The following is a 23,707-nucleotide window of genomic DNA, read 5'->3' on the forward strand; positions in this document are numbered from 1 at the left end:
AGTAATATGTTCTAGCCAAAAGACTCGCAAAGAGTGAATTTCTTCTCTAACAGTCACAAAATATTTCATGTATAGAACTATGATGTATTCTCTCGGGTTCGGTATGGGATCCCAGAGCTGACTATGCCGGCGGTCACATGACCAACTCCATCATCCCAACACTAAAGAATACCGGCACCTGGTGGGTAAGTATGCTAGTCGGAGCCATCCCTGACTATTTTGAGGTCCTAGGCAACATTTTGGCTGGTGCACCGCCCTAAAGATAGTGGGTGACAGGGAGATAGTGGGTGACTGGGGAGGCAGGGGTGACAGGGAGAATAGTGGGAGACAGGAAGATAAAGTGTCAGGGGGGGTGACAGGGGGGACTTTGGGTGCCGGAAGAGAGTGACAGGGAGATAGGCAGAAGGTGACAGGGAGGCAGTGGGTGAAAGCGAGATAGAAGGTGTCCGGGGAGGGGGATCGGGAGCTAGTTGGAGATTGAGATAGTGGATGGCAGGACACGGACACATCCAGCCAAACCCCCCCCCCCCCAACGAAAGAACTGAAGTAAACAGGTCCTAAAACATTGATAAAACAACGCTGATTGTCTTTTCTTTTCTTTCTTTTTTAACGCTTGGAGTGCCGCCTTCACAGATTTATAAAAAAAATTAAAAAAGTGTGTGTAGCTATATGGATATAGATAGAGTACAGATCAGAGGGCGCTCAGGATTATAAGATTAACCCAGAATTTATCGACAATTCTATACAAGTTCTTTAAAACATTGGCTAAATTTTTTATTCACAAATAAAACCAATTTATTTCATAAAGGTACAGCCATGTAACGACTTTTTCAAATCAGCCTCAGACTAACAGCAAGTCGGGGTACATTTCCTTGTAGATGTAAATTCAATATGCACCAAAGGGATGGATCAGATGAAGAACCCTTTTTTAACCGATTAATAATATTTTTGGGGGTTATTTTTATTTCTTAATTTTTTTTTTCTAGATTGTGATATTGCATTATAGGCGGCTCCTCAGGGGTCCCCCTTTTGGTGCCCCCGGGGTGCCGTTTTCATTGTCAATGTTATATTTGTTTGTTTTGTGATGTCAGTATTTATGTGGTGTTTGTCTTCAGGTTTCGCTACAGTATGCGATTGCTTAGCCTTAGCGCCTTAATAGCATATTTTGCTGTGTTTTTTACCTTGCCCTTATATAATATGGCGCCTTTACTTATAAAACACGATCAGCTTTCCCATATCCAATATGGCACTGTCTAGCTGATTTTAGTATTGTACTATTAGTTCCGTTGTCATGATGATAAACGCGGGCCACGTCACTTCCAGTTCCACGGCTGGTGGAACGCATGTTGGTGAATGGCGATGTACTGTACAGTTGTCTCCTTACTGCTCTTCTGTGATGTCTTGAAAAAGGCTATGAGGTGACCGAAACGTTGACACACCGTTTCTAGGTGTCTGTGAGTTATCATTAAATTTTACCTGTTCAAGTTTATTGGTGAGTGCCTACATTTTGAATTTACTATCTCTCTATCTAGATATAGTGTGTATATATAAAATATCTTTTTCTCTGGTAAAAAATGAAAATCGCATGGATACACTTGCATTAGGAGCATTAATAAGCAATTAGAAAAAATCAAGGATTTCAAGGAGTTTAAACTCATTATTGAGATTGCCTGGCTGCCCTAAACACAGACAGCTCCCATGAAGCATGTAGTGGGGGAGGACACAGAGGGGGTCATTCCGAGTTTATTGTAGCTGTGCTAAATTTAGCACAGCTATGATCATGAACTTAGACATGCGGGGGGACGCCCCGCATGTCAGTGCCGCCCCCCTTTCCTCCGCAGAAGTGCAAAGGCATTGCACGGCGTTGATGACTTTGCACTTCAGGAGTAGCTCCCGGCCAGCGCAGCTTTAGCGTGCTGTTCGGGAGCTACTCATCGCTCCCCGGCCCGCAGCGGCTGCATGTGATGCTTGGCTGTGGGCCACTCCCCACACGAAATGGCGGGCAAACGCCATTTCGCCCCCTCCCGCCCATCGACCACCTCTGCCTGTCAATCAGGCAGAGGCGATTGTAGCGCAACGACGGGCGGCCATGCGCCAGCGCACTGCAGCGCCGGCGCATGCGCAGTTCTGACCCGATCGCTATGCTGCGAAAAACTGCAGCGTGCGATTGGGTCAGAATGACCCCCAGAGAAAGAATGCAGGGAGAATGTTCCTTGCCTCATATCACAGTACAGGAGCAGTAACGTAAAGTACACTGACAGAGCAGAGAGTTTCTGACTGCCTGTGCGGAGGGAGATGCAGGCTGCCTGTTAGTGTGTGCACAGGGGGGTGAATCCCCCCCTCTGCGTGCGCTCCTGAGAAGAAGTGACTGGAGATCAGTGTGTGAGCTGACTAAAGAGCTCCGAGCCGCATTTCATCATGCAGTTGGCAGTAAGAGCACAGAGCGGAGAGCAGCAGGGTAGGGAGAGCACCTCTCCAGACTGGCACCTCCCTACTTTGCAGACCCTTCTGAGCGGGTAGCATCGGGCCTGCCCATGTCAGTTATGGGCGGGGCTGTTACTCCATTCTGTCTGAGCCTCCCACCAGTCCCACGTGATGGCGGCTATGAATTCAACCCTGTCAGTGGGCCCCCTGCAAGCTGCCGGGCCCTAAGCGGACGCCTATGTCGCCTAGCAGTAAATCCGCTACTGCCTACATCCCAATCCCTCACTATCCCGACGGTTGGCATGCAGACCAACAGGGACTATTGCCACCAAGCCCACAGCGTGGCGAGCGCAGCGAGGCCGCAAGGAGCTTTGTAGTGCTCACCACCTCTACCGGGCATCTAAATGCCGGGATCCCACAGTCTGTATGCTGACCAGACATACACAACCCATAAAATACTACTTAAGCATTTTTACATTTATGAATGAATCTCGTTCTTGAAGATTTAAGTACTTTTATTTTTCCATATAGTGCCAATATAAGAAATCCACAGTAGCTTTATTTTATATGGAGTATAAATTATTGCTGTACATCCATGGCAGTATTTGTGGGTGAAATGAGCAGCATTTATTTAATTATCCCCCCCTGTTTGTAGTTTGCATTCGCTAGTAAAAAGCATGGAAGCCAGGGTTATTGTACTGCTGCACATAAACCTAAAATAGGCGGATATCCTGTAACTGCTTTGTAACGGAAAGGAAAAAGATAGTCTGTAATAGAGCCATTCTTCCTGTAAAGATTTTGTTATGTGACCTCTTATGTAACATAGATTGGAGATACAGTACAAATCTTGTTTAAGATGAGGCTTATGCCTCCTAAATGTAGTTTTTCCTTTGTCACTTTTTCTATATATTTGTAACTCTAGCATATCCATGATCTTTTTATTTTTTAATCTTGACTACTGCAATTCCATGGATTGCGTATTTGTATGTATGTGTGTGTGGGTGTATAAATAGTGTGCAAAGGGCTCTTTTGTGCTCGCCCCGCTGCCGGCATTATGGCCCAGCATACTGGCGCCGGGATCCCGACAGCCAGGCAAGCGTAATCTGTCCATCCTATCTATCCGCTTGCTGCATTGCCCAGGTTTACATTTTCCAGTGATTAAGTAATCAATTAGTTGGATGTAATTAGCAGCTCTTCCAACACACCCATAAGGTGGCTGCCCAGTGTTCTTTTTTTTGTTTTTAGGGTGTCGCCAGTAGTCCTGATCCTAGTGACATTTTAACAGAGGACGGGACCAGTGTGCAGACTCTGGGGGGGGGGGGGCGCTCCTCTTCACAGTGCAATAGACTCTGGCATTGTGCAAAAGTCTACTGCGCATGTGCAGGTCTCCGGTAACATGGTGCCAGCCATGTTACGGAGACTAAAACCCTACTGAGCATGCACGGTGGACCTTTTGCTGGCGACTTTTACTGTGACTGCAGCTCTGACATGGGACTCTGAAAGGTAAGTAATAAAACATTGATATAGTGTGTGCAGTGTGGGCCCCCATTATAGAAATGCCAATGTCTGATCCGATGCTTAAATTTCTGATCAATTTTGTAATTACTTTTCCATTGCGAGATGGGTTTAAATGTTGCTATGTCAAGGCTTTTGGATACACAACATTTTTTGTCTTTCCACCTCCATTTTATCTCTGTTATTTCAGGTCACTGAATTATGGTTATTCGTATCAGTTATTACAGTACATTAAAGTTTTCATCCAAATCCATCCTGTGGAAGGCCCTGAACACGCTCAATGTGTGAACGTTCCTAGCATACACCAATGGGAGGTCAAACCAGGACCCCCACACCTTTGCTTTCTGGTATCTATTGTTGCTACTCTGTGACATTTTCTTCCAAATCCATTGAAGTGGAGGGCTCAAAACAGGATCCCTGGGTCACAGTTATGCCCAGTGCATTCCACTGTGAGGTCCGTCCGACCACAACCTTATTGTACTGCTCTCCAGCCCTTCAGCGAACAAACTGCCTTTTGTTACAACCAAATATTTACATTTTTGACTCCTCAGTCCAGTGCATGTGCTGCCATTTTTCTGCACCCCAGTTCCTATGTTTTCATGCATAATTGAGTCACTTGAAAGTGGTTCCATGTGGAAGGTATAGCTTTTTGGCCACAATTCTTCCATGAAGACTACTTCTGGCCAGACTTCTCTGAACCGTAGATGGTTTACCCGAGTCACACTGGCTTCTGCCAATTCTGAGTTGATGGCACTGCTGGACATTTTCTGATTTCAAAGTGAAGTAAGCATAATGTGTCTTTCATCTGATGCCTTAGCCGACCACTGCCTTTACGGTCCTTAACGTTGTGTGTTTCTTTGTGCTTCTTCAAAAGAGCTTGAACAGCACATATTGAAACCCCAGTCTGCTTTGAATTATTTGCCTGGGAGAGACTTTGCTGATACAGTATGACTACCTTTTTGTCTTGTTGCTGGGCTCAGTCTCGCCATGGTGTATGACCTGTGACATGAAACTAGCTTCCACAATCTCACCTTTGTAGCAGAGATTGGCTGTTCTTCGCCCAGTTTTAAGCCTCCATCACAGCTGTTTTTGTTTCAGATAATGACTTTGCTTCAACCTACATAAGAAAATTATGATCATTATCACCTGTTTGGTATGACTAATTATACACCTGACTTTAATCCTACAAAATCCCTGATTTTGTGTAAGTGTACCTAGAAGAATTGATACATTGAAGGCAAAGTGTGGTCACCGTCACACCAAATATTTGATCTAGAGTTGTCTTCTGTTCATTCACCTTGGATTTTGTTAGTTGATTAAAAATATACTTATAACACTACTGGTTTTTGAAAGCATTCTTGCTTTTCAGCATTTTATCCACACCCCACTAACTCTTTTGTGGAGGTGTGTGTGTGTGTGTATGTATGTATATAATATATATATATATATATATATATATATATATATATATATATATATATATATATATATATATATATATATATATATATATATATGTGTGTGTATGTATATATATATATATATATATATATATATATATATATATATATATATATATATATGTATATATAATATATGTGTACAATAAAGGTGTATAATGAGCGCTTAAAACCTAAACCGTTTACAATAAATACATAAAAATTCGTGCATAACCATTCACGTTAATTCCAAACAGCACTCCCACGTGTAGGGGCTGCAGTATAGACTCTCTTATTGACTCGTATTTCGCTGAGTCACAATTACAAATGTTCAAATAGGAATAAAGTCTCTGCGCCTTCAGTGCTTGGGTATGGAAACTTCCATCTGTGTATAACCAAAATGATATTTATATGCGTACCGGAAGTATGATCAAATTGTGCCTGTAGTGGTATCTTTAATTGGTCATCTCCCCTTGTCTTCTTACTCCATGTGTAAACGCCCTCAGCGGGGTGTTGAACCACAATTTACATAGGCAGAGAGGGAAGATGTGTCAGCAAGAATGCTCTTACTGTTATAAAGTGACTCGTGCCATAATTGTGCCAAAAAAAATGTTTTTTATATATAAAGTGCTCTGTGCCTATAGTGTTTCTATAAACCACTATATTTCTTGTGATTTCTAATATAGATAATCAGAATCACACCCCAGTGGCTAATAAAAAAAATAATAAAATAATAAAAGGAAGGTAATGACTCACTCCTTTTAAGAATGCTGCTCCTATGAGGCGATCATTGACCTAGTCTGGTACCTCTATAGAGAGAGTTTTTTTCATGTACAGTAAGGATAACTGTGGAGAGATAACGTGTTACCCTGCAGACTGAGTAACACGATGTGTAATTACACAGATAATAACGTATACTCAGAAGATGTTCTGGTGTCCACTGTCTCCTGTGTTATTATTGCAGCACTTTACCGGTCTCTTGTTTTATTTCTGTTACTTCTATCCAGAGATGAGAGGGACTAGCTGCAGCCGGGTGGTAGGCCTGCTCTTGGTGGAAGGAGCCAGGCTGCAGTGTGGAGGGTATAATCCAGGCTCCTGTCTCCACAATGCGGAAAAGGGAGAGTGAGAGAGAGATCAGAAAACTTTCACAGGAGCAGCTGCAGCAGGAACCTGGGGTGTGATTCTGATTATCTATATTAGAAATCACAAGAAATATAGTGGTTTATAGAAACACTATAGGCACAGAGCACTTTATATATAAAAAACATTTTTTTTGGCACAATTATGGCACGAGTCACTTTATAACAGTAAGAGCATTCTTGCTGACACATCTTCCCTCTCTGCCTATGTAAATTGTGGTTCAACACCCCGCTGAGGGCGTTTACACATGGAGTAAGAAGACAAGGGGAGATGACCAAATAAAGATACCACTACAGGCACAATTTGATCATACTTCCGGTACGCATATAAATATCATTTTGGTTATACACAGATGGAAGTTTCCATACCCAAGCACTGAAGGCGCAGAGACTTTATTCCTATTTGAATATATATATATATATATATATATATATATAATGTGTGTAAATCATGTAGATGGGCCTCACCCCCTCACAGCAAACTACCAATGGACATCCTTGAGTCACTAATATTCTTCTAGAATTCTGTCAAATTTTGTATTAAAAACAACTTGCTCAGGTGTCCGTAATGCAAAAAAAATCTCACCTGATCAGATCCAAGAGTATGGTATTCTTCAAATGGGATATGGTCGTTAGGTCGACCACTGAAGGTCAACATTGCCATTAGGTCAAAAGGTCGACATGAGTCCCCCCCTCCCCATTTTTTCCACGTGGACTATGATTGGAACGGTAACCTGTGCCGAGCGAAGCACCTTGTCTGAAGCATGGCGAGCAAGCACAGTGCACTAATGCGGCTTCCCCGTCACTTTGCGGAGAAAAAGATACCAAAAACCTCATGTCGACCTTTTGACCTAACGCCCATGTTGTCCTAATGAGTGTCGACCTAAGTTGGGTCGACCCATACCCCTTCAAATTGCATGTGGTATCATTGTATTGTCTGTGTGGTGACTCCAGGGGGGCTAAGAGGTTATCGCTATTCCCAGGAGTACATCTAACCAGACCCCAGCAATAAAATGGAAGGATAAATTTATGTCCAGTCAGCAGATGATCTCTCATCCTGTACCGGTCATAAATGTTTGGGGGGTGGAAGACTGCATCATTCAGTTCTCATGTTCTAACAACGTGGTCACTTAGGTCAGAGATTATAAAGCAGAGGTATGGAATTACTGCATACTTACCGACATTCTGGCTGCTCTCTGCGGGAGAGAGCAGCCAGGTCGGCTCAGCGGGCGGGCAGGGGAGGCTGTGACGTAAAGGAGGGGGTGGCTGGAGGTGGGAAGGGGGCGGAGCAAGGGTGGGATGGGGCGGAGCAAGGGTGGGGTCAGTGACACCACCTTTAAGCCACGCCCCCACTCTGTAATGCCGCGATCACCGGCATTACGCTGCAGGGGGCATGGCTATGATGACGCGATTCAGCAAGAATTGCGTCATCGACTGCCCGGACCGCCCACTTTACACACTAAGTGGGCGGACGGGCAGGGGGGACCCCGCAAATCGGGAGACTTGCCTGCTCTCTCGGGGGCCGGGAGGGTCATCCGATTTTCGGGAGCCTCCCGGCCATTCCGGGAGAGTAGGCAAGTATGAATTACTGTGTCTGTGGGCTATTCCCATACTTGCCTACCTGACCCTCTCCATGAGGGAGAAAATGCTCTGTTCCTGGACTTTCCTGGTAATGTATGATTGCCATCACCTGTGGTGAAACACCTTTCTTATCAATTACCTAGCTCACCACAGGTGATGGCAATCATACATTACCAGGAAAGTCCAGGAACAGAGCATTTTCTCCCTCATGGAGAGGGTCAGGTAGGCAAGTATGGCTATTCCCCCTCCCCTAACTCTTTCAAGACAACTAGGTGGAGGTGGTGTATGATACCTTGAGTCTATGGTCCAGCAATGAGCTGGTTAAAACAAGAAAAGGGTGGGAGGAAGTGAGTGCAGCTGCGGGTATAACTATCTATCTCTCTCCCTGAATGTGTGTGTGTTCATTCCTTCGGTGAAATCAGCTTTCATAGGCTGGGAATTCATCCTGTCTCTTCACCTGTGAAATCCCCCCCCCCCCCCCCCCACAGCAGGATTCTAAATTTGTGTGTAAGTTCAGGCTTCTGCATTATCTCTTATTTTTGTTTGAAATTGTACCATACTCTGTGTGTATTCTTAAAACATTCCTAATAATATTTGTAACACTTTTTGTAACTAAAGCTCTGAAGTATTCCTGGAATTAAAATTTTAATTCTAGTTCTGATTTTGTGTTTCTAAGACCCAAGGCCTCGTGTGGCAGATTGTTTGCAGGTAAGAGCAATAAGCGTACCTTGCACTTCAGCGCTAAAGTCTTGTGCTGGTAGTGGCGAATGTGTGTCCAAAGTGACCTCCACGTCACAGGCGGTGATTCTCATTTTGGCGTATCTGGAGAAGCGACCGGCAGGTCCGTGACTGTGTGTGTGTATATGTATATGTATATATATATATATATATATATATATATATATATATATATATATATATATATATATATAATATATTTTTTTTTTTTTTATTTTCAATAGGACAATCAGCGGCACTCAGAGACTGCAGAAGCCAAAGTTAAAGTGCAAGTGCTTTTAATCCATAACAGCAGAAGAGGGGTGGTCCCACCCCTCTTTTGCTGATATGGATTAAAAGCACTTGCACTTTAACTTTGGCTTCTGCAGTCTCTGAGTGTCGCTGATTGTCCTATTGGAAAAATGTCTGCATACTTCTTCCAGATGGCACCGGAGCACCATTAAATGTGCAGGGTGAGTGCCGATCCGAGTGTATGTATGTATGTATGTGTGTGTGTGTGTATATATATATATATATATATATATATATATATATATATATATATATATATATATATATATATATATATATATATATATATATATATATATATAATTTGGTGGTGGTAGACTGCACTTCTCTCTGTATCTGTAAAAGTAAGCGCTGTTTCACGTGTTTTTTTGTTTCTGATGAAGGATTAAACTATCCGAAAGCTCACGCTGTTGTGGACACAGGATTTATTTGTGTTAAGTGGGAAGTCCGCTGAGTGCCGCCTCTGCCATATGATATATAATTGATGCTTTTAGAGGGTGTAAGCAATTTAGTCATATGGGAGGCTTAATGTGTAATAAATACTAAATATTTTACTTGGGTTCTTTCTTGGCCAGTGCATTGTCCAGTGGCCATATTTGCAAACTTAAGTGGACAATTAGAGTGTCATAAGAGTGACCTATTCTTCCCACCTCCTGCAGTTTCCCCTCCTAGCTCAGGCACCCGTACCATCATTACTCTCTCATCATCCCTGCCCTCAAAGTTAATCTCACCTCATCGCTACAGCAACTCTGAAAATCTCATTCACATCTCTCCCACAAACTCATACCCCCTATCCTGTGCCCTCTGGAATGCCAGATCTGTTTGTAACAAACTGGTCCCCACTCATGACCTTTTCATTTCCAACTCCCTCCAACTCCCTACACCTACTAGCCATTACTGAAACTTGGATTACGCCCTCTGACACTACTTCTCCTGCTGCTCTCTCTGCTGGGGGCCTCACATTCACACACACACCCCGACCTGGGGGTCGCCATGGGGGTGGTGTTGGGGTCCTTTTACCTTCTTCTAGTTACTCCTACCAACTTGTACCACCAGAACCATCCCTTACATTCTCTACATTTGAGGTCCATGCCATACGCCTCTTCCAACCAGTCCATCATAGAGTAGCTGTCATTTACCGCCCCCCCTGGCACTGCTTCCAAATTCATCGACAACTTTGCTTCCTCACTTCCTCTCTTCTGACATTCCCACCATTATCCTAGGCGATTTCAACATCCTTATTGACATCCCCACACAATCCCCTGCCTCTAAACTCCTTAACCTCACCTCTTCACTTGGTCTCTCCCAGTGGACCTCCTCACCCTCCCATGTGAATGGGAGCTCACTGGATCTGGTCTTCACTCACCGCTGTGATATTTCTGATCTTTCCGACTCCCCATTTCCCCTCTCTGACCACCACCTGCTCTCCTTTTACCTATCTCTCTCAACTTCCCCATCTCTACCTCCTAAGGCTACCATCACTAAGCGTAACATTGAAGCTATTGACACCACATTCCTTTCCTCCCTGTTTGACTCACTTCTCTCTCCTATTCTCTCTCTCATGCCCTGAACAAGCCACTTCCACATACAATGCATCCCTTACTTCTGCGCTTGACTCTGTTGCTCCACCAACCACTATACACCCTCGCAAATTTAACACCTCAACCCTGGCACACCAAATGTACCAGATATCTGCAAAAATGCTCACGTACTGCTGAGCGACACTGGAGGAAATCATGCTCTAAGGCAGACTTCCTCCACTTCAAACTTATTCTCTCATCCTTCAGTGCTGCCCTTTCTCTTGCTAAACAGTCATACTTGAAGAACCTCATCTCCTCCCAGTCTTCCAACCCCCGGCGCCTCTATGCCACTCTCAACTCACTCCTCTGCCCACCTCCACCTAGTCTCCCTTCCTCACTCTCTGCTCTTGACTTTGCCACTTACTTCACATCCAAAATTGACTCTATACGTCAGGACATCACATCACACCAGACCATCAGTAACCAGCCTTCTCCCATCCCTTACCAACCCTCCCCATCCCTCGCATGCACTCTGACCTCTTTCTCCCATGCATCTGGAGAGGAAGTCATGGCCCTCATTCGTTCTTGTCCCCTCACCACCTCCCCACTTGACCCTATCCCCTACCGCCTCCTCTGCTACCTCTCTCCTTCTGCTTGTTCCCATCTTTCCCACCTTCTCAATCTCTCCCTCTCATCAGGCACTGTCCCCTCTGCCTTCAAGCATGCACTCATCTCTCCTATTCTTAAAAAACCTACCCTTGATCCAAATACTCTCTCCAACTACCGACCCATCTCTCTCCTCCCTTTTGCCTCCAAACTCCTTGAGCGCATTGTCTACAGCCGCCTTACTTCCTTTCTTTCCTCACTCACTGTTTGACCCTTTCCAGTCTGGCTTCCGTCCTCTCCGCTCCACTGAAACTGCCCTTACAAAAGTATGCAATGACCTCCATGCTGCTAAATCTAAGGGACACTACTCTCTACTTATTCTCTCTGCTGCTTTTGACACTGTGGACCATCCTCTCCTACTGCAAATCCTTCACTCCGTTGGTCTGCGTGACACTGCCCTCTCTTGGTTGTTTTCCTACCTTTCTGACCGTTCATTCTCTGTCTCCTCTCATGACTCCACCTCCCCCTCACTTCCACTAACTGTAGGTGTACCCCAAGGTTCTGTCCTTGGTCCTCTTCTATTCTCTCTCTATACGTCCTCACTAGGTAAGCTCATTTAGTTCTTTTGGTTTCCAATATCTCTATGCTGATGACACTCAAATCTATCTTTCCTCTCCAGACCTCTCTCCTGCTCTCCTCACTCGTATCTCCAGCTGTCTCTCTGCTACCTCTTCCTGGATGTCCCAGCGCTTTCTTAAACTTAGCATGTCTAAGACCGAGCTGATCATCTTCCCTCCCTCCCGCATAACCTCACCTCCTACAATCTCATTATCTATTGATGGCACTACTATCTCCTCTACCCCACAAGTGCGCTGTCTTGGAGTAATCCTTGACTCCTCCCTCTCCTTCAAACCACACATTCAGCACCTCTCGCAAACCTGCCATTTTCATCTAAAAAATATTTCCAGGATCGGACCCTATCTGACCCAGGATGCTACTAAGACTCTTATCCACTCACTGGTCATCTCCAGACTGGACTACTGTAATCTCCTCCTGGCTGGCATTCCTGACAAATACCTCTCTCCACTCCAATCTATCCTCAGTGCTGCTGCCCGGCTCATTTTCCTCAACAAACGCACTACGTCCACCTATCCTCTCTTACTAGACATTCACTGGCTCCCCTTCCGTTTCAGAATCGATTTCAAGCTTCTCACACTCTTACAAAGCCCTCACCCACTCCTCTCCCATCTACATCTCTGACCTTATCTCCCTTTACACTCCCACCCGTCCTCTTTGCTCTGCACGCAGACTCTCCTGCCTACGGATTACTTCCTCCCACTCCTACCTCCAAGATTTTTCACGTGCTGCACCACTTCTCTGAAATTCCCTACCTCTCCCCCTCAGACTCTCCACCTCTCTACAAAACTTCAAACGGGCTCTCAAGACTCATTTCTTCACCAAACCCAGCCAAATCTCATCCTAACCCTCTGTTCTACGCTCTCTATGTACCCCATCTGTTTCACCCCTGTCTGTCTACCCCTCCCCTTTAGAATGTAAGCTCTCACGAGCAGGGCCCTCTTCCCTCATGTGCTTATCCTTTCTTACTTTAATAATCTTCAACTGAACCAAATCCAGCAGTCTTCTGCCACCTGATACTTATTCCAGTGTCATCTGCTGATGTAACTATGTTTATTTACCCTGTACTTGTCCTATACTGTCATCAAATATAAGTTGCTGCTTTCCTGTTTGTTTGTTTTTGTTTGTTTGTTTATGTACTCTGTAATTGGGCGCTGCGGAACCCTTGTCGCACCATATAAATAAAGGATAATAATAAAATAGTATATGTTTGTTTGTTTTTTAAAGCTTATTTGATTGCTAGTTTTAATATTTGTCTAGACAAAGAATATGTATTATATCTATATATCTATATATCTATATATCTATATATATATATATATATCGATATGGATATATATATATCGATATGGATATATATATATATATATATATATATATATATATATATATATATATATAATATAAATAAATAAATCAGGGCAACCTGGTAGTGACCTCCATGCCCAGTTAAGCAAAAACCTTTTATATATTATAACTGGTATTTTATATATTATTGTGTATACTGTTCTTATCTCATTTTTTTAAAGAGATTTTCTGTTCAATTTTTTTATTTTGTGTCATTAAATTGTATATTACTATTTTTAGATATATCTATTCATATTGTCATTTTTTATCTCTTTAAGACACCATTGGTCGCTTTATCCCCCACCCCCCCTGTGTGTTGCTAAGTTCATGTTACAGGGAACCACCGTCCCTGTTTTTGGGGGTCAGCAGACGCCCTATTTGTTTTAGGGAGTGTCATTACTGTCTGTATGCTATATTAGATACCTATGGCCTCTAATCGTTAGTACTAAACACAAGTGGCGCAGTATTTTCTTATATATATATATATATATATATATATATATATATATATATATATATATATATATATATAATCTCTTTATTTATCTATTTCTGGAATGGAGGCAAAATAGATGAATGCCAGACCTGCTGTCTTACACAGTGGCTCTTCTTCTGACTCATAGGGGTCCTAATGTACATTACGTACTTAATACACTGCAGGGGAATTAACACATAAATGTGTGACTTATAGACTACAGATGTTTGTTAACTCTGGAAAGCTTATTCTAAAAGGTTAATAAATTTATAATTGTCAATTGAAATATATTATCTTTAACATCAAATGCATGTGGTATGACCATGGCAATATAGTTACAGATAACTGAACAGCTATTTGATATGCCTTCATAGGGAATCCCGACTAGCAGGGAAATGCCGCCGCCAGAATACTGGCGCCACAGGCTATTTTCCCTCCGTGGGGGTCTATGACACGCATAGAGGGAGAATAGAGCCTGTGGCGAGCGCGGTGAGCCCGCAAGGGGTTTTCTAGCGATCACCCTGCTGCCGGCATACTGGTGGCTGGGATACCGCTGTCTGTATACTGATTGCCGGTATCCTGGCCGGCGGTAATTCCTACTGAGCCCCCTTCATTTTGCTTTATGGGTTACTGGTACTCCTATTCAAGAGACACTACTGTTGCTGTTGCATACCAAAGATTTTATTGAATGACCACATTAAGGGGCATATTCATTATCAGATATTAGAACCAATTATTTTGATTTCTTGTCACTTATCGCAGCAATAAGGAATATGAAGTTTGTCTGAATGTAACAAAATATATATGCAGGGACAGGGCTAATGTGATCACTTTGCTTCTTCATTTGAAGCCAGCAGAGCTACTGGCCATGTCTGGTTTGCTGACCACGAATGTGTGGGCTGCCATTGCTAGGGTTAGCTCTTACTGTTCCCACTAGGCACTTTTAGCAGTGTGCTGCGTCCTGCCTGTTGGGAATTGAGCTTTGCCCGTCCTGTAATTCATGACTTGCTCCACGTCTTCTCTGGAGCAAACACACTGATACCACGACAGAGAGACCAGAGAAGGTGGATCAAAGGGCCAGGTACAACCATTTGACTACAGCCCAGCTACTGGGAGGCGCACACAATAGAGTAGGGTGGACCCTAGGGTTCTAATTGCATGCTGCGCGCGAATCCACACAAGCTGGAGACACCCAGGTGCACAGCTTCTCCCTCCCTTCTGCAGCTCATGCAAAGGAAAGAGCCACCCAAAGCCCTCCGAGGCAGGAGTGAGATTTTGATTTCGCTGTGAAGCCAGCTGCCACAGCAGGATCACCTTCTCCCCTTTCTCCAGGGACCTGGTGCACTAGATGAATTGTAAGATCTGCAGCTCAGAGGGCAGCAGGGGGGTTACATACTTGCTCAAGATGTCTGATGTAGGTGAGGAACTGCCCTTCCTGGAAAACAAGCGAGTGCTGGCAGAAGGACCCCTAATCCTAGTACAGTCCAAATGTTTTTTTTATAAAGATCTGTTTATAGTAAATCAATATACAAACTGTTACATAAGACATCAGAGTATACAAGTGAGCAAGACTAAAATAACCTAAAGATCATGTATAGTTGCAATAGGGCAAAATACCCCCCCCCCCCCCCCCTTCCTTTTTTTTCTTCTTTTTTTTTGTTTGTTTTTTTATACTCACAACATGACAAACACATTTACGGTGGCTTTGATGTTTGGTTTACATTTGGGTGGAGTGTGTTCAAACTTAAATCTAAATTGCAGTGTTAAAATTAGGCAGCCAGTATTTACTCTGCATAGAAACAATGTAACCGACCCAAATCTAACTCTCTCTGGACATGTTACATCTGCCACACTTGCTAACTTTTTTGGTTTGCTATTAAATCTGAATAACACCCTTGATCTCCTAATGCTTCCATTTTCTCAGCTAAAGATGATCAATATCTTGCAATCTATATGAACATATTAAATGCACAGATCTTGTATTTCTTTATACCTAAGCTTGCCTCCAAAAATGGATTTATCCTGGACCCTATAAGTGACCAGATATTTCCATATTAAATAAGTGTCATGCTGTTTTGTTCACCACTCGGCTAAATGATTTGCTTTAGAAATTCCAGATCCGTAGCTGGTCTTCTGTCCATTGTTCATGTACCATGGCTAACTATAATCCCTATAGTGTGTCTAACAATAATACCTGCAAATTGCTGTGCTCTGAAAGCATTGAAAAAGGTAATAAACATTTTACTTGAAATGTGGTTTGCAACTTTTAAAGCTTTCCGCTCTGTCCTTGGCGTTGTGCCCAGCTACTTCAGATGCTGTGTAGAGATCCAAGAGACATTTCTTCTAATGTATGAATACATGCTCTGTTAGAACTCACATGTGATAGATTATCTTTATTGATTTATTTCCAAATAAACCAGAACCTTTTCCTATTGGATGCTGTTATAATGTTTTCTGAAGGATCTTGCCATCAGGCACATAATGAGTTTGGGAAAAGTATGTATGCAGCTAGGTTCTCCTGGTTTATTTTCATACAAGATCGTACATATACAACATTACAATGTGTAAGTGCTCTGTAACAGTACAATATATTCCTGTCCTGCATGGTGTATAAAGCAATGTGGAAATTATCAGGATCAATGATTGGCATTTGGTTGCTTCTTATAATTAGCTTATATTCTGTCATATGTGGCGTAGTAAGAATTGCAGTTTTACATGATAGAAAATGGCTTGTTTTACACAAATTTCCATCAGAAAAGTTGATGTTTAATATTTGCTGAGCTTAAGTTCATGTCACAAAGCATAGTGCAAGAACAGACCGTTCGAAGAGCTCCAAGGGCCCGATTCAGACCTGATCGCTGCAGGCGATTACCGATAGACTGCATATGCACCGCAATGCTCACACGCGTCTCCATTCAATAGGCATCGCTGAACAGCGACAGGCTGGTACGAAAATTTCAATCGCACAGCCATTCGCATGTTGATTGACATGAAGAGGACGTTTGTGGGTGGTACCTGATCATTTTCTGGGCGTTTCAGTGAAAACGCAGGCATTCTGAAGTTTTTTCAGGGAGGGTGTGCGACGTCTGCTCCGGACTCGATCAGCCTGTTCTCATCTCACTGTAGGAGTAAGTCCTAGACTGCAGTGCTGCACACAGTGGTAAAAACATTCAATGGTGAATGAGGTGCGAACGGGTTTGCAGCTGTCCCCTGACTGAGGGATGTTTGTAGCATTGCGTACACATGCGATCGCACACTTGCACGGTGAATATACACTCCCCTTGGGTGGTGACTGTCTGAATGCAGGACAACAAATTTAGCAGCCCAGCGATCAGGTCTGAATTACCCCCCATGACCCGAACAGTTTTTTTTTCTACAGTAAGTTATCCTATATAATAAAAGGCTAAAGCTGGCCATACACTTGTCCGATATGACCACTTTTCACCAGATTCCGATGGTGAAAGTGGCCATATCGGATGTTTGATATCCAATCCAATGCGTGGCCCCGTGCGCATCGGATCTGAGTCAGAGATCAGACATACTGCGCGTCTGACCACCAACTCGGGGCAGGCTCCGGCAGCGGGGAACGGACATGCTAAAGGACAGCAAGCTCCTGGGCAGCTCAAGGGGCATCGGCTGCGATTTCTCCCGTAGGTGAAATCACAGTAATGTATGGGGGCCTTTTACACTGCTCCTCACCTCTATGGGGAATTCAAGTGTCTTGCACACTAGCAGCCACTAGATGGCGCTCAAAAAACCCATTCAAGTGTTGCTCCCTTTGGGCGCTCACAGACGCAGGCGCTGACATTACTATTATGTTTTTCCATTGGTGTTTTGTGTTATTTAGGCTATCATGCTTTTAATACATTCTGTTCTCAAAACAGGAATTCTAGGCATTCCCAGTCTCAAGGCACACTAGAACAGTGCAGGTTTTGTTTTTTTCCTACAGTAAATTATCCTATATAATAAAAGGCTAAAGATAGATATATATATATATATATATATATATATATATTATATATATATATATATATATATATATATATAATATTTTACAGGTTAAGTATCCCTTATCCAAAATGCTTGGGACCAGAGGTATTTTGGATATGGGATTTTTCCGTATTTTGGAATAATTGCATACCATAATGAGATATCATGGTGATGGGACCTAAATCTAAGCACAGAATGCATTTATGTTACATATACACACAGCCTGAAGGTAATTTTAGCCAATATTTTTTATAACTTTGTGCATTAAACAAAGTGTGTGTGCATTCACACAATTCATTTGTTTCTTATACACCTTATGCACACAGCCTGAAGGTCATTTAATACAATATTTTTTAATAACTTTGAGTATTAAACTTTGCATACATTGCGACATCAAAAAACAAAGGTTTCACTATCTCAGTCCCACTCAAAAAAGTCCGTATTTTGAAATATTTGGATATGGGATACTCAACCTATGTATGTATGTATGTATGTATGTATGTATGTATGTATAAGAGAGAGAGAGAGAGATCCTAACACTTCCTGGAACTTGCAGGGATGAACCAGCACACTTTTGCACATAGCCAAACACTTATTTAATCTTACTGTTAGCATAAGCATATAGCAGCATGGATATAGTCATAAACCGGACTCAGGGTAAACATCATATACTTGCAGCATGTCACAATGTCTGCTAGACAGCTGAACAGGAAGGATCACCACAGAGGACTGCATAGGAGAGATCTCAAAAGGACTCCTAATTGGGACCCTAAAATTCCTCTCGCATAATTGAGACTTATAATTTAATTACTAACACAGGATCATAAAAGAAAGGTACAAAAGGACCCTCAGTAGGGATGGGAATTCAAGTCAGTTACTATTTTCTGTGCGGTGGATTAATCCCAGTGGGGCCCTCAGAAGAGGCCTTAAAGGCTCAACATCATACTAAGAAAGCTTGAGCAATAAAAACTAGATAAAAGATATAGAGAAATAGTTACAACTTTCAACCACTATACAGAGTGACAACCATATGGAAAGAAATACATAGCATTCTAAAAATCCATGAACATCGGTGATATTGTTTATCCCTGATGAAGTCTCTGATGAAACGCGTTGGTAGTTTTATGGATTGATCACTCAGATCCAATAATAAAAAGATACAATTGATCTTTAACATACACATTCTGTCCATGGAGTAATATATATTTATAAAGGTTATATATGTAAAAAAAAAAATTTTCATTTTGGTTGCACTCCACTATTTATTGTGATATTCTTAATTATAATTAAGAGCTCTGTGATAAGGAATTAACCTATAGAAAGTTATACGAATAGGTGCCCCAAAGAAAACCCTTTTTATATCTACCCAATGGGCCCTTTTTCAGGCAGAGGACCAATCTTAGGGGAGCAGTCGATTTTAATCTAAGATAACTATTACTTGGTATGGAGAACAATTTATATTAAATCCAGAATATATGTATTTTAAAGCGCAGTAGTAGTCGCACTATATATATATATATATATATATATATATATATATATATATATAATATATTTTCCTGATATAAGGGTTTCCAGGGCAGAGTCACCTTGCTCTTGACGGTGGAATAGCTACCCAAGTGATAGGCCGGGTTTTGTGGGTTAGACTAGGGACCACTGGAGCCTATTAAGAGTCTGCCATGCTGAGTATGCCTGTATGCTACTGCCTGTAATACCGACTGCATATGGATTTAACTTGCTATGTGGTGACCTGCTGTTCAAAATAAACATCGAAAGTGTTCATCTGAGTCCCCGTGTTTGTGATCCTTGTCACAAGATATATACACACACTAGTTACCATAACAGTAATGTCAATGCCGGCAGCGGTGCGCTCCCAAACGAAGCAATATTTGAATTGCTCCTATGGACGCCTTCTAGTGGCCGCTGATACACAAAACTTTAATTCCCCCCCCCCCCATAGAGGTGAGGAGCAACACTAGCGATTTATTATATAGAATTTTTTTATCAGAATTTCTGGTTTAATGTAACTTACTTTTGGCATTAGGACAAAACGGCTAAATGTTAGACCATTTTTTTGGGTGGTTTGACGCATATTTAGCAATCCCCCCCCCCCACTTCACACATTTTCACAATTTGTACTCCATTTTACCAATAAGGATGATCGTTTCAGAAACCAGAACTTTAACATGTAGTTTGATATGTGGTTTTACCTTTAGTAAAACCTATGTATAAAACTGCAAAAACATATGTGGTTTGGCAAAGGTGCACCATAATAAATCTTCCCCCGAGAGTCTCTGCCTCTGGGGCTGAGAAATTCCTATTATAAGTTTCCAATGCTCGAGGGAAAGTAGAGAGAAATGTGATGTTTGTTAGAGTTAATCTCTGCATCCTACAGAGCTGCCTGAGACTGCAGCACCAGTAATGTTGATCGATCTTGTGTAGCCTTGCTGCATCATATAGGAAAGCTCTACTGCATACTGTATGTTCCTGTGAGCATCCATCATGTGGTATACATGCCGACTGACAGGGTTTGATAACAGTTTCTACCCTCTCTCTGATAACTTGGAAACAGCTATCAAATTATTGGCTTGCAAAGATGAAGATTAATGTAGCATCCTAAAGGGGGGTACTCACGGAGCGATATTCTAAGCAATCTGACTAGATTGCTTAGAATATCGGCAGGATCGCTCCGTGTGTAGCCCCCTCGGCGATAGCGATGCGCGGCCCCGCACATCGCTATCGCCGCTGCTAGATTGGCCTGCATGCAGGCCAATCTAGCGGGTCGCTCACTTCACCCGCTGGGTGAAGTGAGCGGCCCCCCCGTCTCCCCCCGCACGCTCAGCACAGATCGCGCTGTGCTGAGCGGCAGGAGAGATGTGTGCTGAGCGGTTCGCTCAGCACGCATCTCTCCTTGATCGGCCCGTGAGTACTGGGCTTAACACACAGTTGGTTTCCTGTGTGAGAATGTCAGCGGGAACGATGGATCTCTCTGGGCCGTGGGAGTAGTACTAGCTGTCATTTTTCTCTGAGGCTGAAGTTTCTTTAAATTAGTGATAGTAGAAGAGAACAGATATTTGTTGCTGACTTTCATTTTCCTTTATTCTTCTTCCTTCTTTTTATTTTTTTATTTTTTTATTTATTTGTGCCCGACAGGTAGGAGCTAATTTTGTCAAATAGAAGCTAATATAACAAACTGTATTTAGAGAAATTTTATAATTTTTATTTTTTTTAATATTGCCTTTAGACGTATTGTACTAGACAAACAATAGCCTATTTAGAGAACAGACTCCAGGTTGAAGGCATGATTCAATTCAGCGCAGTGTGCCAGGAAATTAGCTCTGTGATGTGATTCACCTTGCAAACCCCTGAACATGGGAAAAGGTGGGAAAAATGTTTTTGGTTTTTCTTTTAAGTGAAAATGCCAGGATATAGTGCCTTTTATACAGGTTTGTTAGCAAACTAAAAAATCTATATCTCTCTGCACATTTTATCATACTTCCCAACTTGTCTGTGGAAAGAGGGACTTTGGCTCGGCGCAGCCGCGCCCCGACGGAAAAAGAGTACATGGCCTCAGGGAAGGCGTCACTGAGGGGGCATACCCAGCGCTCTGTGAGCTGCCGGCATACCCCTCTCCCTTCGTCTCTAGTGAATAGATGCTGTGTGCATGCTCACAGCGTCTATTCACCATTGCTCTGCTAAGCAGGGCAGTGAGTGACAGAGCCTCCAAACTGCCGCCCCCCCCCCCCCCAACCCCTGCGGGACACTGTGGTCCGTGGGTGGGACAGTCCCAAAAAAACAAAACTGTCCCGCGAAAATTGAGACCGTTGGGAGATGTGTTAGCAGTGCAGCATGGTTTTTGCCATTAGTATGCTTTTTTGGTTTTCTAACAAAGCTGAATAAGCCCCACAGTACTGAGCCCCTGGTAGATTTTTGCAAATAAATAATCTAGCACTTGGAAGCTTGTAAATAGCACAATTTGGCCAATGCCACTACTGACATGTCAGTTTGCAGGTAAATTCTCTAAAAAGCTCAAAAATGGTAAATGGTGTGGGACAGGTATGTGGTGGTGTTGCATCCACTGTATGGGAACGTGCATTTCAATTTTGTGAAAACCTGAATAAAAACACTGTAACAGAACATGAAATATATTATCTGTTACCCAAAATGCTGTACAGACTTTAATTAATTTGGGCAATTTTTGCTGCCTACCATTGACCACTTTTGAATGCTGTTCTGTTATTTGGCAGTTTTGGGGGTTCACGGGGTTTCCCAACTTTTTCATGCACTTCTCCCAGGTCACACATTGTAAACTTGTGATATTTAAGCTGCAATTTCTCACACTCTATTTCCAGCTAAAATTATAAAATTAATCTCCCCCCCCCCCCCCCCACCCCCCCCAACCCCACACCACCACCACCACCTTCCACATTCTGAGATTTATATTGAGGTCCTTTTTTAAACACTGCTTAATCCACTCAATTTTTAGTGCATGATAAGTTTGTAAAATATGTTTTTGGGTTGTACCAAAACCTGGGTGCTAATTAGAAAGGCAGCATAGACACAATCGCTAAGCAAGTCACCAAAACCTAGCAAATACAGGAAAGTAAACAAACGAGATCAGTCCTTGCGCCAAACTTGTCCCAAATGGTTGTTAATGAAGGTGCATCCAACAGGCAAGCACTGTATTGACTCCTTAGACTCCCTTCTGTTTCCTCCTTGTCCAGTTTTTCTCAATGGTATTTAAGCATGCAATAGGAAGAAAAAGGGGATCCGTTAATGACATATTAGTGTCCTCATTCTATATAAAGATCGGGGAAGACTTTAATTGCCAACTCTATCCTTTTCCCAGAGAGCAAGGTGCAGATAGTCCTCTATTAAATGGGGCACCACCGTGATAGTGTACCAATTGTGATAGTGCTCACTTTTATTCTTACTTTAAATGGATATGGAAAATACCCATTAAGGTGTCTTTTGATCTCTTAAAAACATAAACGAATGAGATGCTCACACAGTTTACGCTCCTAAAGGTTTCTTTCAGTCCGTTGTACATCCAAGACAGAACTATTTCATCATTCAGGTTTATAACAGAAACTTGTGTAGACTAGCTTTTCATTGGCTGTAGTGGTTATGGCTAGGCCCAGCGCTACCCACTCAGCAAAGGGATGCAGATCAGGTAGGTGCCTGGCTGGAGAGGCACTCTCCCTGCTCTGCTTCCCTGAGCTGCGCTGCTCTGTCTACCCTGCTGCTGCCGGATGCTGTGCCTGTCACACTGACGGGCAGCAGTGCCGGCAGCATGAAGAAGCCTTCCTCTCCCCCTGATGACAGCGTCATTGTGGGGGATTTAAAAGTGGGGGAAGCTACATGGGAGGAGGGGGCCAACAGGCTGCTACGGAGGACATACTGTTCCAGTTCCAGCCTGTAATAAGTAAATGGAGCGAAAGTGAGTGAGAAAGTGAATGCATGTGTGTGGGGACCGGGGGGGGATTGTGAATAAGCTGTCCTTCTGTGGGCATTATGTGCAGTGGCGGATACAGACAGGGGCGAAATGGGCGAACACCCCCCTACACATATTGTGGCGGGATAAAAGGGGCCGGTTCCGGTAACCGCGACGAGCAGGACCTTCGGCTGCGGCAGCACTAACACAGCCCGCAGCACCCGCCACCGCTGAGAGTCTGACTGAGGGAGAGGCTAGTAAGTGCAGGAGCCGGAGCCCCGAAGCAAGCAGTGTTCTCACTGTCATCTCCACCGCGCCCGGCTCCCCAGTCCCCCCGTTCCAGCGGTAGCGTCTAATTTCCCTTCATGGAGAGGACCTTCCAGGTCCTGATCACGAAGGGAGCATAGACACAACCCTGTCTCAGCCGCTCCAGCTCCTCCTCCTCAGTGATACGATGCCTCTGCGCAATGACAAACACTGTCATGCGCAGTAGGCAATGGGCATTTGTGTACGCCAAGGTTTTATTCAGGGGCAGGCTGGCGCCATTTTTCCAGCAGCAGAGGAGTGGGCAC

General features: G+C 43.3%; 1 protein-coding gene and 1 long non-coding RNA gene across 5 annotated transcripts in view; one reads left to right on the forward strand and one right to left on the reverse strand.

Moving 5' to 3' along the window:
* PPP2R2B (protein phosphatase 2 regulatory subunit Bbeta) overlaps positions 1-23,707 on the forward strand; it is a 521,527-nt gene that overhangs the window by 60,926 nt on the left and 436,894 nt on the right. The gene's annotated exons all lie outside the window — the stretch shown is intronic.
* Positions 1-23,707, reverse strand: part of LOC134933132 (uncharacterized) — a 137,623-nt gene that overhangs the window by 24,809 nt on the left and 89,107 nt on the right. Inside the window, exons 3-4 of one of the 3 annotated variants that reach the window (XR_010179618.1) lie at positions 6,135-6,569; positions 2,078-5,056 (exon numbers count right to left, since the gene is read on the reverse strand). The exons of 1 other annotated variant lie outside the window; for it this stretch is intronic. This is a non-coding gene — a long non-coding RNA (uncharacterized LOC134933132). Of the gene's footprint in view, positions 1-2,077; positions 5,057-6,134; positions 6,570-23,707 lie in introns of those variants that run through there. One more of the 3 variants, XR_010179619.1, reaches the window with a different exon arrangement.

The sequence above is a fragment of the Pseudophryne corroboree genome, chromosome 6 (genome assembly GCF_028390025.1).
Source record: "Pseudophryne corroboree isolate aPseCor3 chromosome 6, aPseCor3.hap2, whole genome shotgun sequence".
Classification (NCBI taxonomy): Eukaryota; Metazoa; Chordata; class Amphibia; order Anura; family Myobatrachidae; genus Pseudophryne; species Pseudophryne corroboree.